This window comes from Ahaetulla prasina, chromosome 6 (assembly GCF_028640845.1).
Source record: "Ahaetulla prasina isolate Xishuangbanna chromosome 6, ASM2864084v1, whole genome shotgun sequence".
Classification (NCBI taxonomy): Eukaryota; Metazoa; Chordata; class Lepidosauria; order Squamata; family Colubridae; genus Ahaetulla; species Ahaetulla prasina.
The window spans coordinates 44,444,100-44,461,440 of NC_080544.1; the positions used below are offsets into that span (position 1 = coordinate 44,444,100).

At 35.7% G+C, this 17,341-nt stretch overlaps 1 protein-coding gene across 6 annotated transcripts in view; it reads left to right on the forward strand.

The window, feature by feature from the left end:
* Positions 1-3,450: 3,450 nt before the first annotated feature.
* The window catches only part of FAM53B (family with sequence similarity 53 member B), a 119,724-nt gene continuing 105,833 nt past the window's right edge, over positions 3,451-17,341 (forward strand). For 3 of the 6 annotated variants that reach the window (XM_058187589.1, XM_058187585.1, XM_058187590.1), the window contains exons 1-2: positions 3,474-3,537; positions 10,663-10,752. The gene's annotated coding sequence lies outside the window, so the exon portion shown is untranslated. The other 3 variants (XM_058187586.1, XM_058187588.1, XM_058187587.1) reach the window with 3 other exon arrangements.

Here is a 17,341-nt window from a genome sequence, read left to right on the forward strand (position 1 = left end):
TTCTTTTCTATATTAAATCAAACATAAGAGATGTAGAAGGGATAATTTTGCTATGCAGGATGCCTTTTCTTATGAATTCACACAAGTAACATGGCAAGAGCTGATCACATACAGATTGCAAATAACGAAGTGGAGAATTAACAATAGTAGCTCTACTTATTAAAAATGTTCATTGTATCATTAACTTCAATTTATCTAATGCTTCTGCTTTTGTTAAAATCTATAGTTTGATTCCAAAAACTATAAATATTGATCCAAAAATAAATCCCTTGAATTTAATGATGTTCTAGAACCCTCATGGAAGAGAAGTATTCAAGCATGTGCTAGCATTGTGTAGTCATCTTTAGATTCACAAGATAAGAACATTTATTGTACTAATAAAAAGAATATAAGCATCTGGGACCTTCTTTTGCAAGTCATCAGTACATGCCAGTAGGAGTCACTCTAAGCTTAACAGAAAATTTAAGAAATTAAAATATAGCATATTTGCATCCAATGAATTAATTAATTTTAATAAAATAGTTTTCCTGCTTAAAGAGCACCAGCACTCAAGTTTCTTAAAACACAGTTGCTTTCTAGATAACTACCCAACAATATAATTATTGTAACCTAATTTATTTATTAAAAGTTCCCTTAAGTTCTGAAATTCTGAAATTTCTAATTTAGTCATAGGGATATTGGACAGATTTGTTGGACTAAACTGAAATTCGAATGTAAGCCAAAACACATACCATACACATCTCACCAAAACGATTTAAACATAGTACAGATAGGCTCAATTTACCACAGCAGTATGAAGTGACACGTATTTTACATTACATAGATTTTTCATGTGCCACAGAATTCTGAATATCTTCTAGGACATAAGGGGTCTGAAGTTCATATCTTTTTAATCTCTCCAGGAAAGATATACAAATATTTGGCCAACTGAGGCAGAAATGTGGTGATTTAAAGCAGGGTAGTGGATTAAATAAATCCTGATTCAAGTGCATTCTCAGTAATGGAAATTTACTAGATGCCTCAATCTAAGCTCGAGGCTTGCTATTGGAAGTTACATCACAATGAAATGTGCTTTGAGTTCCTGAAGGAAAGATGGGTGTATATTATCAGATTTACGTTTGATAATGCATTGACCTTTGACTTGGATCAAAATTTATTTACAATCCAAGACAGAGTGGGTGTACAGATTCAGTATAGAGAACTAAACCTTAAGTAAGTATATTTTTCAACACGTACAATTACTGTACAGGTAGTCCTTGACTTACAACCACAATTAAGCCCAGAAATAAGTAAGAAATTTGTTAAGCGAGTTTTGCCCCGTTTCAATCCCCACAATTGTTAAATTAGTAACACAGTTGTTAAGTGAATCTGTCTTCCCCCTGGACCTTAATTGTCAGGTCACAAAAGGGGATCACATGACCCCGGGATAGTGCAACCATCATAAAAATGAACCAGTTGTTAAGCATCTGAATGTAAGTCATGTGCAATGGTCACAAGTGTGGTCATAAGTCCCTTTTATTTCTAGTACTGCTGTAACTTAGAACAGTCACTAAACGAACCGATGTAAGTCAAGGACTACCTGTATTTTCAAATCTTTGAAACATTGGAAGTCTGGCTCAATCCCAAGAGGTACCATCTCCCTCGTAAAGCTACCACACAGCCTTCTTTCAAGTAAGGCTAAACAGTCGGGTCTCTGCGGTTGTGCGCACACAACACATTGGTTTCTGTACAGATTCTCAAGTCATCCAAGTCCTGGTTATCCCAAAGGTACTTTTTCAGGAGGAAAATGGACTTTCTTGTTTTTTCTTTGAATACATTTTGCTTCTCATCCAAGAAGCTTCTTCAGCTCTGACAGGATAGTGGGGATGGAAGGATTTATCTTCCTTGCAGAAAGCTGGTCATTTGCATTCTTTTTAGAGGGTTGTTGAAGCACTTGGAGGGTTATCTGTGTCCTCAGGGTTACCCAAGTAGAGTTCCTTGTTCCTGTTGCTCCTGCAATTTTTCCTCTGGAAATTCATTTCTACTCCCATACCAAAGAGTGGTCATCCCAAAGAGCATGGCTAAGAGTCTATGGAGATTCTCAGTCATCCAGATCATGGTTGTCCCAAAGGTGTTTTTTTTCAGGAGGCAAGACAGCTGGTCCTTTGCATCCTTTTTAGGGGGTCATTGAAGCATTTGGAGGTTTATCCGAGTCCTCAGGGTCACCCAAGTAGAGCTCCTGGTTCCTGTAGTCTGCAATATTTTTCCCCTCTGGAAATCCATTTCTACTCCCACACCAAGTAGGAATGGATGAAATTACCAGTGGATAAAAGTACCATAAAATCGTAATGCAAAATGACCAGCTGCCTGTAAGGAAGATAAATCTTTCCATTCCCCACTTATCCTGTCAGAGCTGAAGAAGCTTCTTGGATGAGAAACCAAATGTCTTCAAAAGAAAAAACAAGGAAGTCCAGTTGCCTCCTGAAAAAAAGCACCTTTGGGACAACCGTGACCTGGATGACTGAGAATCTCCACAGACTCTTAGCCATGCTCTTTGGGATGATCATTTTTTGGTATGGGAGTAGAAATGGATTTCTGTAGGAAAAATAGCAAACTACAGGAACCAGGAGCACTACTCAGGTGACCCTGAGAACACAGATAAACCTCCAAGACAGTGCTTCAACGACCCTCTAAAACAGGGCTCTTCAACCTTGGCAACTTTAAGCCTGGTGGACTTCAACTCCCAGAATCGCCCAGCCAGCAAAGCTGGCTGGGGAATTCTGGGAGTTGAAGTCCACCAGGCTCAGAAGTTGCCAAGGTTGGAGACCCCTGCTCTAAAAGGATGCAAATGACCAGCTGTCTGCAAGGAATATAAATCCTTCCATTCCCCACTATCCTGGCAGAGCTGAAGAAGCTTCTTGGATGAAGCGAAACGTCTTCAAAAAAAACAAACAAAGTTCAGTCGCCTCCTGAAAAAGCACCTCTGGCACAACACTCCTTCCACCTTCCCCCGTTACGAATGCAATAACCATTGCTGGCGGCCCCGCAAAAAAGAGACACAGACTTTCGCCGTCCTACAGCGATTCGCACCAGAACGTCGAAGCCGAAACTTCCGCGCCGCGGTTTCGCACCGTCCCCTCCGTTGCTTCTTTTTTTAAAGGTCTCGCGGAGCGCTTCGAACCCGGAAGCGACGAGCCTGTTTCCTTTTTCCGGGATGGTCGATTTTTACAGCGTTGGCGTTTCAACCGGGAGAGAGGGGGGAGGACAGTTTCGTCGAGTCCTCGAAAACGATCGAAAGCGGGGTTTCCATGGGGGAATCCTGCAAGGATCGACTTCAAAACTGGATTCCAAGCCCGAAGTCATAACAAGAAATGGCACCGAGCTTTAGCAATCGCTTGCCAGCCATTTTTATCTCAAGATCCTCCCCCCCGTTTCCCGGTCCTTTACCGTTGGTTTCGTCCTGGGGGCAGATACTGTTACAATGTGTAGCCTGGGACAACTCGGGCACTTTCATTCCCTTCTTGGCGAGGCAGAGAGAGGAAGTCAGGCTGCCTTGAGGTGGAAGCTCTTTTTTCTCCCTTTTTTTTTTCTTATCGCTTCTTCCCTGCCTTTCTCTTTCCTTCTCCTGGTAATTTGCACTTTTACGTTTTCTAACTTGCCTGCACGTGGAAAAAAAAAAGGGGGGGTGCACTAAGGATTTCATGGGGCGATCCCGCCCGAGCGATCTGGTGCCTCCTTGCTGCTCCTTCCAGGTCTGCTGTGCTTATTGGCATCCCGAAATCCACCGTAGTAGTGAGTAGGAAGGAGATGACTTGATTCCCTTCGGCTTTTCTGTTTTCATCGCTCGGGGCTGCCAAGAGGCTGGAGAGGGTTTGGAGAAAGGCTTGGAGGAGGACAGAAGAGGCAGGGGAGTTGGGGGCTTTTTTTGTGTGGGGGGGGGAGTTGAAGAGTTGCCTCTAAGTTTAATGCACTTGGCATGTCACTGCATCGGTGGGTTTATTGACTGAATGCAGATGCTGATCAATCCTTAACATTTTCTTTCTCTTCCCGGCCGTCCCCAAAGTAGATTTTTCTCTCCCCCCCCCCCGCTTTTTCTTTATTCTCTTTCTAGGATCATCGTAATTCACTGCGTGTTTCCCACTTGCACATGGCGATAGGATCTGTCCTTGAACGGTTGTTAAAGTCATATATATTTTTTTCCGATACGTCATTGATTTATCAGCTGTATGAGCGGTTCCTCCCAGCCTTTATTTCTTGTGAAAATGAAAATCAGGCTGGCAACGGGTACTTTATTGTATGCAAATCTTTTTTTAACTTCTCTATTCATCGCAGGACTTGCCAGCCGTGTTTGGAGATCTCTGCCATACTTGCTCTACAAATTTATCTCTTAATTTAAATCTGCCTCTATCTACATCTGTTTTCCGAATTGGTTTGATAATATAGATTTCAATATGCATTGTATGAACTGTATAATGGTTTTGCTACAGTTGAATGGTAGACAGACTGCCAAGAAGTCTGCGTGTTGCCCTTTCAGCTTTATGTCTCTGGGAGTAGGTTACTCATACATTTAAGTAGCTTAACCTTCTATTAATACTTGCATGGACTTTTCTACTCCCTTATTTTTATGAAAGGAGGATGAAGTATGGCCAGTACAGACAAACAATAATTTATATTTTACAGTTAGCCAAGATGAAATGTGATCTTACTAAAATATTGTTTCTTGCACAACCAAATTTTAAATCCTCAAGTGCAATAGTATTCATTTGTGTCCCATACATGAGCAAAGACACATTATAAAATAGTCATGAAAATAAACGGCTTATCTGATATGATCATTTATTTGTTTTTGTGTTTGTCTAAATTTAAATGTCATTCGCCTTCTGGAGCAACATATCACAAACTCTGCATTTGATATTATGTAAGTTAACCGTTTGCAGATATTTTAGTTTTGGAGATAAAGCTGTGGAAGTTATAAAATTTAAAGCCGAACTTATTCCCCCCTTTTTGTTTTAAGGGGAAATGAATCATTGGTTGAGAAGATTTAAGAGTGCTAGTTTGACACCATGGTATAAGGCTTGTACTCAATCAGTATATAAATTATATTCCGATCATAGGAATGCATTGCTTTGTTATAGGGAAGGCAAAACCATGAAAAATACTGTTAGGAACCATACAACCCAGATGTGAAAATGTTAATTATTTGCTTTGATGTATAGTTATTTCACTACTGGGTGAAATTTACGTTTGCAGGATTTCTTGCACTTGGGTATACAATATTGATTAATTCTGTGTGCTCCGCCTATATTGAAAACAACTACTTGTTGCAACTTGAATAAGAAAGGTACCAGCAGCTATTACAATCTGCATTTAAATATTTTTTGAATTAATATTTAGGCTGCAGTCCTAAAGTCACTTATTAAACAGTAAACTAGGAATTCTTAAACTTTGCAAATGCAAATGATAAATTTCCAGTTTGATCTAGCGGTAAGGCACTGGCTAGAACACGAGAAAACATGAGTTAATGCCACGAAAGCCAGCTGGGTGACTTTGGGCTGGTTATTCCCTTTCAGCCCAACCCATCTCACAGAGTTGTGGGTAAATAGGAGTAGAAAGATGTGTTGAATATGTTCGCTGCCTTGAGTTATTCATAAAAATAATAAAGGTGAAATACAAATAAATAAAATAAAAATAAATTTGTGGGACAGCTCCACAGAAATAAAAATGCTTTCATTTAGGTTACGCTTTGGCCCGAAAATAAATAGGAACCAGGCTGGCCCTGGTAAAGCTGCAGTGCTCTTAGTATTTTTGCTCCAGCTTTGCTTGCCTGGACAAGTCCAATTGCTTTTAAAACTAATTGCAGATCCCCCACTCATGACCCCTGGAAATCCTGAGAACCCCTTCAGTAAGCCCAATTGAAGCTCAATGCAACTTATTTTAAAGGAATATATATAGTAGTTTTCCCTACCAGTTATCTGCTAGTTGTGCTAGGGTCCAACATTGACCATTCTAGTTGGGGATGATGGAATTGTATTGAAACAGTTATGGAAAGCCCATTGGAGAAGACACGCATAGCAAGTTAGGGTTGCACAGGACTTTAAGAATTGGGTCCATAACCACATTTTCTTTTAAGAGTAAAGCTATACTTAAGCATTTTCCCACAAAACACCTCCCAATTGTTATTGAGATTATACATTCCAGAATTTCAGATATCACAATCAAAGATCAAGTTGGCTTGAAGTTGTGAGAATTACAACTACAATTCCTGGATAATAATAATGATTCCTTTAGTTCAATCTCTTCTTCGGAGTTCTTGTGGAACAATGGAAAACCTAAAAATATCATAACAAAACCTGTGTTTAAAGATAGAACTGTATACTAGTGAAGTAAATAAAGTTGATGTCATATAGGCAGAGAACTGAATATAATTACAGACTCCAATAAGTTGAATCATCTGTAAGTTTCACTCTTGATTGATGAAATGCTACATAAAAGTTGAGGTGAGGTTTGAAAATTGAAGATTTTTTAAATGGCTAGAGCTCCTCGATATTGGGATAAGGTAAAAGTTTCCATATCCAGTCATATTGGGTTAGGAACAGGAACTCGGTTGCATGGCACTCAGGTCTTGAATCTGGGCTGTCAGCTTTCTAGTTGACAAGCTCAGTATCTTTAACCGCTGAGCCATCGCACCCCCTCTAAATGGCATACTTTCATTTTAATTCTCTTTAATTCTTATTGTACTGGAGGCATGTTTGGGGTTTCATTTACCTCTCTTCCAACTATATAGCTTCATAGTAATCCAAATTTTTGTGAATTGTTCATTGTATGGAAAAATCCTATTATTGCATCTAGGGTAAGCTTTTCTATCCCAATTTTTCCCCACAGTTAGAGATACTAGGATAGATAAGATAGATAGATAGATGATAGATAGATAGATAGATAGATAGATAGATAGATAGATAGATAGATAGATAGATAGATAGATAGAGAAAAGGTTGCAAATAGAAAAATCCAATTACATGGTTTTAAAAAACCCATATTTGGTTTTATAGTTTTATCTTACACCTATATCTGGATATAATTTTCAGTCGATCATTAAAAAAACTTCATAATTCTTTCTTCTCAGTTAACATAAGATAATGAAGGTGTATAGTATTTTTTATATTTAAAATTACAATTTATTGTATAATATGTTGATAGTAGTGTTGGCTTTAGATTTAACCCAGATGTTAATGCTTTCTTACTGAATTTTTAAAAAACATAGCGGATGTAACTCACATTAGAAAGTGGTTTTCATGTTTCATAAAGTAAGACTAACTTGCAGGAATTAGACTTCTAAAACTTCTTAGTTTTAGGAACAGTCTTAGATTCTTGATTTTCTTGATGCTTAATCACATTCACTGATCACTTGGATTTTAACTTCTCTGCCTTGAAAAATTGATTTTGTCATAGTTTTTGATACTTTGGGGGTGGGCATGGGAGAGGAAGTATATCTTGATCCAGTTTAACAAATTGTGTGCAGCTGTTTTATGTTTTAGTATACTGTGGGAATAGTAAATATATACATAGAAGAAAAATAATAAAATGTAATAAGTGGAGTTCACTTCATATTTATATGGCTGTAACACATCTATACTCACAGTAATGTGTTTCGGTGATCTGCTAATGGCACAGGAAGAGAAGGTTCAAAAATGATCAGTTGTTTTTTTTTGCAGTTGTTAATAAGTATATTAAATTGTGGAATGCATACTCTAGTGAAGGGCTGCTAAAAATCACACAATATACAAGCCTATTTTAGTGGTTTGATTTGTGGGCCCAGGAGCTGAAGGCAGACTTTCCACCTCTCTGTAGGAGTTCAAGGTGATGCATACTGAAAAGATCTTTATTTTGTCCTTGGGAAAAAATGAGTTGAATGGCTGGGAAGATAGTGATCAGGCCAAATTGTCCAGGGAGAGCTGGATGGAGATTTGTATTTGTTTCCAATCCAGTCTTTACATACTTTATGTAAATACTATCTTAATATAGATGAATGATTATTTAAGTTTAGCTTGTTTTCTTATAAGATTTCTTTGCCTCTTTTTATGAAAGAATGTGATATATATTTCTTCTTCCTCCAGTAGCTTTTTTACTCATTATGTCTTCAGCAAGCTGTTCCATTGAATAAAAAAAAATTTAAGCGTTCAAACATCAAAGATTTTTGTGGCCTCTTGAAGATTAACAAATCCATTTCAGTGTAGGCTTTCAAGGAGTAGTCCATTTCATCTGGGCCACATAAGCTAATGCTGTTATACATATGTTATCCTTTAAGGAGCCTCAAGACCTTGATTTAAATTTGGTACAAAAGACTAGCATGATTATGCCTTTGGCTGTTGTTTAGTTCAATGAAACTGCCCAAGACAAATCAAGCTGCCACTCTTATATTTATCAAGAATACACTGCATTTTGGAGGTTATAAAATTAGATCAAACAGAACATCTACATGAGAAAAATATGGCTTATCTGCAAGGAGCAACTTTTCAGTTCACTTAGTAGAAGGGTTTAGTAAACTTTGGCTCTCTATGCATGAATGGCAAAACCATGTAAACTAGAATTTTTGATTAGTTCTCACTAGGAAAGCTCTAAATAGCCCTAAATAGCACTTTTATAGGATGGAATGGATTGTTCCTATTTTACTGGTGATGATTTTGGAAGCAACCTACCCTCATCAAGTTTTAATGATTTTTGAAAGCTGTAGATGTTTACTAATAATCATTTGTTCTAAAAATGTATTGATGTTAGTTTTGGAGTCTAACTTGCAAGAAGTCTTTGTGACTAGCTCATTGTTGGAAACAGAATGACAACTATAAGGTGAAGTAAGGAGAAGGGCCTTTTGCTCAACTGTCCCCTGTTAAAACAATTTCAAACCAAATAAAAACTGCAGTCTCAAAATGTGGCCTTATAGCTACTGAATTTTGGCAACATGATCTCAGAGTATTTCAGGACCTGCAAATAGATTGCTGGGACATATAGTCTGCACACTATGGATTAACCCATGGCTGGGCAATTAATTTTCCCAAGGAGCCACAAATAAAAATCTGGGACTGTTGTGGTGGACTGAACCAACAGCACTGTGAAGGTCTATAGGAATGCAGCTACGCACAAATGTAAATTTTAAAAAATAGCAGTCACATTCAAAATAAAAGCAAGGCAGTTGTATTGAGTACACTTATTTGCATTTGATTTCTAATTTCTGATTGACCCCACGTGGGTCAGACGGGGAACCTAAAGGGCTCGATGTGGCCTGGGGGGTGTAAAATGCCCAGGATTGGTTTATTCAGAGAGCTAGCGAGTCATAGAATAAGTTGCTGAAACATCGGCCACTAAAAATTCCATTACAAAGTGTCTTGCTATTGCTTTACATTACATTAAGGTTAATGTTACCTTGAGTTCCATCCATGAATAACATAAAAATAAACAGTCACTTGTATGGCAGTAGGCTAGTTCCATTAGAACCAAACAAATATAATTTGACCTTGTTTTGCATTTGCAAATTTTATAGGATAACAGTCAGCTCATCTTAAACTATTTGTTTCAACCAAAATCAATATCTGGAAGGCAAAAGCTACTCTGAAGTGATGTTCAATACTCCTGAAAATCAGAAAAAATGTTAACTTAGCCTTCACTTTTCTTCCGTTTCTGAAACTGAAGGATGTAAGAGCCTCATAACAGAATTATGTTTACTGGAGCAAGAACCAGGGAGGAGTACAACAGACATTATACTAACCAAGTGAAATCACTGCTGGCACTTCAAAAATATTTGATTGGGAAATGTTCTGGATATACTATCAAACTCAAGGCCATCCTAGTTTTGAAGTTACTGTGTTAATATGGCTTGAAAAATATGAATACTTTTAGAATATCAGAGAAAAATAAGCTCTGTCTTAGAGGTTGGCTTCATCTGTAGTATTAAGTTACTTTTCCAATAGGTTTGAAGTTGGCTTATCGGACTGCATAAAGCAAGCCAGTTGTGGTTTGTTAAAATGACTTGGTACAGTGTGATCGGATGAAACTCTTCCAGTAGCAGATTTGGGATATTAATGAAAAACTGATAATCATGCATTAGTTAAGAAACTGTTTCTTTATTGCCATGGGACGATCATTTTCTGCATTAGATATGAATGACATAGGTCAACACTGAGGAATGAGTAAATGTTGATAATGTAAATGCCCAGGAGCTCCCTGGTAACCAATATGGCTTATGAAATAGAGATGTTACATAACCATACTGAGCCCTCCCTTCACTGTTCATGCCCTTGTATTCTAAACCAGACTAGCTTTAAAGTAGTTTTGATGGACAGCCCCATGTAGACCCTACTGCAATAACTCACTAGCAAACTGGCTATGGCATAACCAAGAGTACTCATTCTTGGTCTAGGAATGAGTACAATTAGCGCACTATTTGGATTTGTAAAAATGCCTTCTGGTGATGTCATGAAGCGGATGTCACCTGCTTTTGAAGCAGGAACTAAGAGTTCAGAAAGACCCCCAGGTTGGACATTAGCCCTGAATGGGGGGATGGTAGTCCATTCAGCCCCAAGGATGGAACATATCAGAATATTTAAATATTACAACTTTATTTACAAATATAGTCAACATTTTTAATGTTAAATTCATAGTTTCTACTTTATTTCAAAATTTTCCTAACAGATAAGGGAAGACCATGATGGCAGTCATACCTGCTTCCTGACAACACAAAGAGTCACACAGAAAGATCATGGGAGGATCTGCATTTTAAAGGTACAAAACATTGTGTAGCATGGCTCACTCTGCTTCTCTTAATCTATCTCAGCTATTTGAAAGATGGATATTGAAAAGTTTGCACATTATTGGAGTGTTTATATTGAAATGTAAGAAATAGTGTGGAAATAATATAATACCTTGTATTCCCAGATAAAATTAATATCAATACAGAAATTAACACATATATTGAATGGAAATCTACTTGGCTAATATTGCTGTTCACATTTTTCTGGAAATAAACTCCACTTAACTCAGTGGATTATATTATGGAACATAGTATAACCCCGTGTGTATTTATAATTATTTTTTAGGTTTTAATGGTTAATCCAGTCTGTCAGTTTGTAAAACACTTCAGAGATTTTTCTTCCTTGAGAACTTCATAAAATGTAACCATTTTAATTGGTTAGTGAGATTGCATTTCTTAAATTTCACTGTTTTAATATTGAATTTATACACCACCTTTCTATTTAAGAGTACAATAAATAAAGTTGAATTACCCTCATGTCATTCTCAGGTAGTTGAGGCATTATTAGATCAGAGCTCAGTTCCTGAATCTGGGTGGTCCTTCTGAAACACCTTTTACTTTTTTTAAAAAAAGTATCTGAAATATCACTCACAGGATGAGTTTTGAGAATGGAATAACTTGAAGCAATAAACCAATTAGTTTCTTCAGTGCAAGCTCATTTTGAAATGCATACAGGAGTTGAATAGCTTACTCTCTTGTGTTTCCATAAACATTAATGAGAGCTTCCCAAATATACAAATTATGATGTTAAGAAATGCAAGATTATAATGAATGAAGTGAACAAAGTTCAATACTCATTGCTTCATAAAGCTTTCACAGGGGAGAAACAGGTTTGAATTTATACAGCTACAAATGAAAGCAGGTTGATATCAGTACTTCTGCAAGTTGATATCTGCCTTCTTGATGGCAAGGCCTATCTCTGTTTCCCTTCAGTTGTTCTTTGGGGCAGAAGGATATCTGTTAACAAGATCTTGAGTAGATTCTGTCAGCTTTCTTTTCTCTGTTGGGGTAGGTAAAGTTTCAGTTTTGTTTCAGTTTTGCTAACATTGGACTTCCTCCCTCCCTTGTTTTGCAGTCATGATTTTCTTACATTCATTTTCTTCATTCACTGCCTCAAGCCACCAACTATCCTTTTGCATAATCTCTTCCCTTCCTTGTGCTTTTATGCTACTTTAGTCATTTCACAATATGTAGCTTACTGAATGTAAGACAATATAGTATACCGTACGTTACAGTTTTAATGATTAGTCAATCTCAGTAAGCTATACTCTACTATACCATTCAGAGGTAACAATACAGTGATCCCCCAAATTATATCAATGACAATAAAATGCAACAATTTTAACATAATCATAAAACCATATAGCACTGAACAACAGAAATACATAACCAACAGGTGGTATTCATTTAGCAACAACTGGGAATGGCAAATTGGTCATTAAGCAAAGACACTAAGTGACACCACAACTGCTTATAATCTTATTTCAACTTTCCTTTGTTTTACAGACCTGTAAAGGTCATAAATACAAGGATTGGTGGCAAAGTTACTTTTGAATGATTTCATTTTATTTTTTTTTAGAATTATGTTTACTTCCTAGAACTACCACTGAGGAAGTGAGCAACCAACTGGAGTCATCCATTAAAATAACGCCACAACTTTCAGGGTATTCTTTAATATAATTATTTTCAAACTGTTTCAATTAATTTTTATACTTATCTTTTTTAGGACTGTTTTCCATTCATTTATTTGAGATATTAATCTATCATCTGGTACTTTTTCATATATGAATGTAAGATGTTCTGTAATCATTCTACCTTATTCTTTATTCAGCAATCATTCTACCTTATTCTTTATTATTATTTCTTCCCTTTCTTGATGCTACAAATAATGATACATAGCATATTCAGAATCTCTTGTATCCTTGGCTAATTCTTTCAATCTTTTACTAAATAAATTATTTATACTTTTTAATTCATTCTGTTAACCGTGTGTACATAAAAATGATTTATGTTAACAAACTGATCTTTTTCTAAGTAGATGATCACAGTACCATCATAATTCTTATTCTTTTTCATATGTTCCTGTCTCACTCCCACTCATTTATTCACATTACCCAACATAGTCCCCCCCTCTTTGGATTACATGCATTTAGAATGTTGCACAATTTCTCCCAGAACACATCTCAGATTCTTTTATTATCACTATTCACTAGAGTCAGTCATGCTACTATCATCAACCTATGCTTTCGTAGTTTCATAAACACTGATAACAACCTAATTGAGATCAGTATATACTTTATGGTACTCATACACTCATGTACTCATACATCTGTTATTTTACCTCTTTCTTGCATAATTAAGCTTACACTTTTAGTTCCCTGTGTGTATTCAACTCCATCCTATACAAAGTGCTTATTTTCATTCATACCTTCTGTATCATTCTCTTAATTTCACAGGTACAAAATATACTTGTTTTTCTTTAATTCATGCTTTTTACCATTTAGTGCTCTGATTTGCAAAGTTTCAGTCTCTAATACACCATGTAGGCCTTAGATATTGACCCCTACTATCTATTATGGTTTTGTTAAATCAAGTCTTTTTAGTAATATAGAGGAGGAATAAACTAGGGTATCATTTGTACTCACCCTTGTACCACACACTGTCCTGCTAACCATAAGAGTAAAACTAATACATTTTGGCTTATGTATGTCACAATCATACCAATGCAAGTTTTACTTGAAGCATTGTTATGGTATTCTACGCAAGCTAGAATTTGTAATTCAGGTACTACCTTACAAGCCGACATAATAACATTGCTCATGGCTGTCATCCAGGTGGAACATCTATTACACAATTACATCTCAGTTTTTAAACTTACTGTAGAAAGATTTATGTATATCTGGATTATTTTTTTAAAAAAAATAGTATTTATATATTTTGAGAGATCTATATATAGTTGTGCATAAAATATGCAATTGCTGCACTCAACAATCACTTTTATTTGATATTTCTATTAGAAAAAAATCTTATGAATTGCATTTTGATTTGTGGAATAAACTGTAAAGCAAGATAACTGAAGTAATACAGGGTCCCAAAAAAAGAAAAACAAAATAATTACTGTTACAATTGATAAGCGAAGATATACAGTAGCTGTAGCCTTTTACGTTAGGACTTTCACTTTAGGACTTTCACTTTAATCTTCAATTGCTTACTGGTTCCAAAAATAGAGCTGGTCAAGAAACAGAGCAAGGACACACATCCAAAATTGGAAGAACTTGCATATTATCCTCTTCAGAGGGAAGATATTTTTTTTTCAAATCAGTGAGTGCTTTCTGCTTATAGCGAAAATATTGCTTAATTCGCAATTCAAAAATGTCCAGTACTGTTTTTTTAATGGAAAATTTTAATTTATTCAAAAAAGGTACAAAATGCTAAAATATTTTAAAAAGAACAAAAGAAAAAACATAACAAAAAAATTTACAAGAAAAACTCTTTAAAAAAAAGAAAACAACTAACACATGTATACATAACATCCTCCCAAGTTGAATTCTGGTTAATATAATACAGCAATGTTGGTTTTCCACCCCTTGCAAAACAGGCAAAAAGAATTTTAAACTGTTAAATTTCTAAATCTATTTACAAATTGTTAGCCTGTTATTTATAAACTATATTAATAACAAAATTGTTAATAGAAAAAAACAATAATAATGAATAATATGTAAATGTATAAAAGTAATAAAATTGTGAACAATAATAAAAGAAATATAAGGTTGAACTTCCAAAGCCTTCTGTTAACAAATTGTTATTGTAATCAACTCATAGATGGGATGGGATGATTGGGGATTGAGGCCGTAGAAAATTTTCTATGAGTCCAGTACTATTTTATGACTGTTTCATACCAATTTGCTGCTCTATGAATTCCCATCATCCATAGCCATAACACACTTCATTTATAATTGATTACTTATGCATAAAAATATTTGCCTTATAAACTTTTGCTTTTACTCGTACTAATGCATGGGCGTTCAGTGTTGGATTCTGTCTTCCATTTTAAATACTATCATACACTTAGGTATATGAGCTTTAAAACTCACAATAACTTTTATCAAACTCAAGTGAAGTAGGAAGAAAAAGAAAAAAATAGAGAAACCAGCTTATTCGTTAAATGAAAATATACAACATTACAGCAAATCATTGTTTCAAGTATATTCAGTTGCTGTACTTTGTAGCCCTATCTCTATTATTACAGAATTATTTTTGTAAATGGCTCTGTTATTACAATTTAATGAAATTTATTGTACCATTTTTTGTCCTTTCTTTGTGATAAGAAAATTGTTGGAAGAAAGTTGGCTATAGACAGAGGTTGTTAAAGAAATAAAATAGCATAACTTATATTGAATATGGTGACTTATAATCTTGATATTCTGCATACCGCCCACTAAGGTTTGAGGTTTTCTCCTTTTCCTCCTATCTATTCACACCAGACTTGTTCTTCAGCTGTCTGCTTCTATACTGATTCTTTCACAATTGAGGGTTTGCAAAGTCTGGAATCAACAGAGTTATTCTATTAAAGGGTAACTTGGGTGGGGCATTCCTGGTCATTCTTTGCATCCACAACTCAGAAGAAGGGTTTTCTCAGCATCATTCGCTATTTACAGACTTCCCGCAACTGATACAGAAAACCATCTGGAGGTCTCATGGGTCTGTGCATGTCCCTCATTCAGAATGCCATGCATGATTGTATACCTGTATGTGTCCTGCCTGCACAATTTGTGCATTTTTATTTTTTAAATAGGATAGATTGCAACTCAAATTGTACAAACCTGATCATATATCTATATATCAGAACATGCAAATGCTTAGAAAATTGTGGTTGAATTATACATTTCAATGAGTCTCCATACGAACAGTAATTGATGAAACTTCTTCAAGATACATAATTAAGCACAATGTATTTCTGGAAATTAGCTTATGCACTATTCGTGTGCAGTTGTTTAGATATTTTAAATTTAAAAAATGGTTCATGTGGTTGGTGCAGAAGTTTGGACAGCCAAGTGGATTTAGTGCTGCTTTTATTTCATAATAAAGTTATTAAAAAGTGATTGACTCATTGGGCCTATTATACAGTTAGTGAGGGGAAATAATTCCAGAGAATAATAAATAGTCTGACATTTCTAATCTCCCAGGTTTTGATTTGTTTTGGCCATTTTTTATACACCCACATAGGATATATTTTGGAGAAAAAAGTGTGAAGCTTTTTGAAAAAATAACATTAAAATAACATAATTAAAAGTATTAATTAGTATCAGTGGTACGATGATCTTTCTCTTATATGTAATTCATTTTTGGTATATGATTACTGTATATCTTTTTATTTTGTGTTCATAATGTTTTTTATATAGTTAAAGGATGTTGTACTGACTAATACTGTATTCAAAGCAAACATGATACTGCAAAAGTTTTCAAAATCTTGGAATTTGATTTTAAGACATTGTTTTAAGAATGCTTCTGGGCAAAAAGACTACACTGATGTCAATGAGTGGACAGAAAAAAATAATTCCAAATCTTGAAATACCACTCTCTTCATCCTCTTATTTAACATGGTTTTATTTATATAAGTGCCACTAGTTTTCCTTTCTGCTATCGTACATGAACTAAATGTGGAAGGAAGGACAAATGTATCTGTTGTATCCAATGCTTTATTAAACTGTCCCTGTAGTAAAAAGTACATTGACTGCTCATGAGTGAAAAGGGTTTGTAAAAGAAAGAAAAAGAAAGAAAGAAAGAAAGAAAGAAAGAAAGAAAGAAAGAAAGAAAGAAAGAGAAAGAAAAGGAAGAAAAGGAAGGAAGGAAGGAAGGAAGGTAGGTATCTCTGAGGTAGAATATTTGATTTGAGGGTAAAAGAAATTTTCTTGGTTTCTGCAGGAAACACTGAAACAGCAGATGTGGGGTGTGGGGGGAACAGCAACTTGCTGGGGAAAACCCCTATCAGTCACTTGCAAAGAGATAAACACTTGTCAGCGAAACAGCAAAGAAGATAAGCTACCTAGTGATAAAAGTCATAGAGTTTGAAGTCAGGGACAGACGGGAGGAATGGCAGACAATAATAGCTACAAGTGTTTTGATAATATATTACTGCAGAAATGAGTAGGAGTGGTAATACCCCAAACTATAAAATGAATTTAGAAATTCTCCTGGGCAGAAAAGCCCACAAGACAACTGTTTTTTTAAAAATACAGCTGTATGTATTGTAGGCCACGGGGGATATTTATGTGAAAGCCTGTTGTTAAAACTTTGGCAGGGCTTCACTAGGTGGGGCGGCTCCATTTTGTGGATGATAAATATGGTTCTTTGTTTTGAGAAGCAGGAAATAATGGAATGGAGAGAGAAAATATGCAGCCATGTCAAACAGCATAATGTGGAAAGAGTGCTTTAATCCTGCCAATATATCTTTTCTTTTTCCTGTAAGGCTTTCCTGTAAGTGTTTCTCAACCTTAGCAACTTTCAGATGTATGGACTTCAACTCCCAGAATCCTCCATGTTCGCTGGGCAATTCTGGGA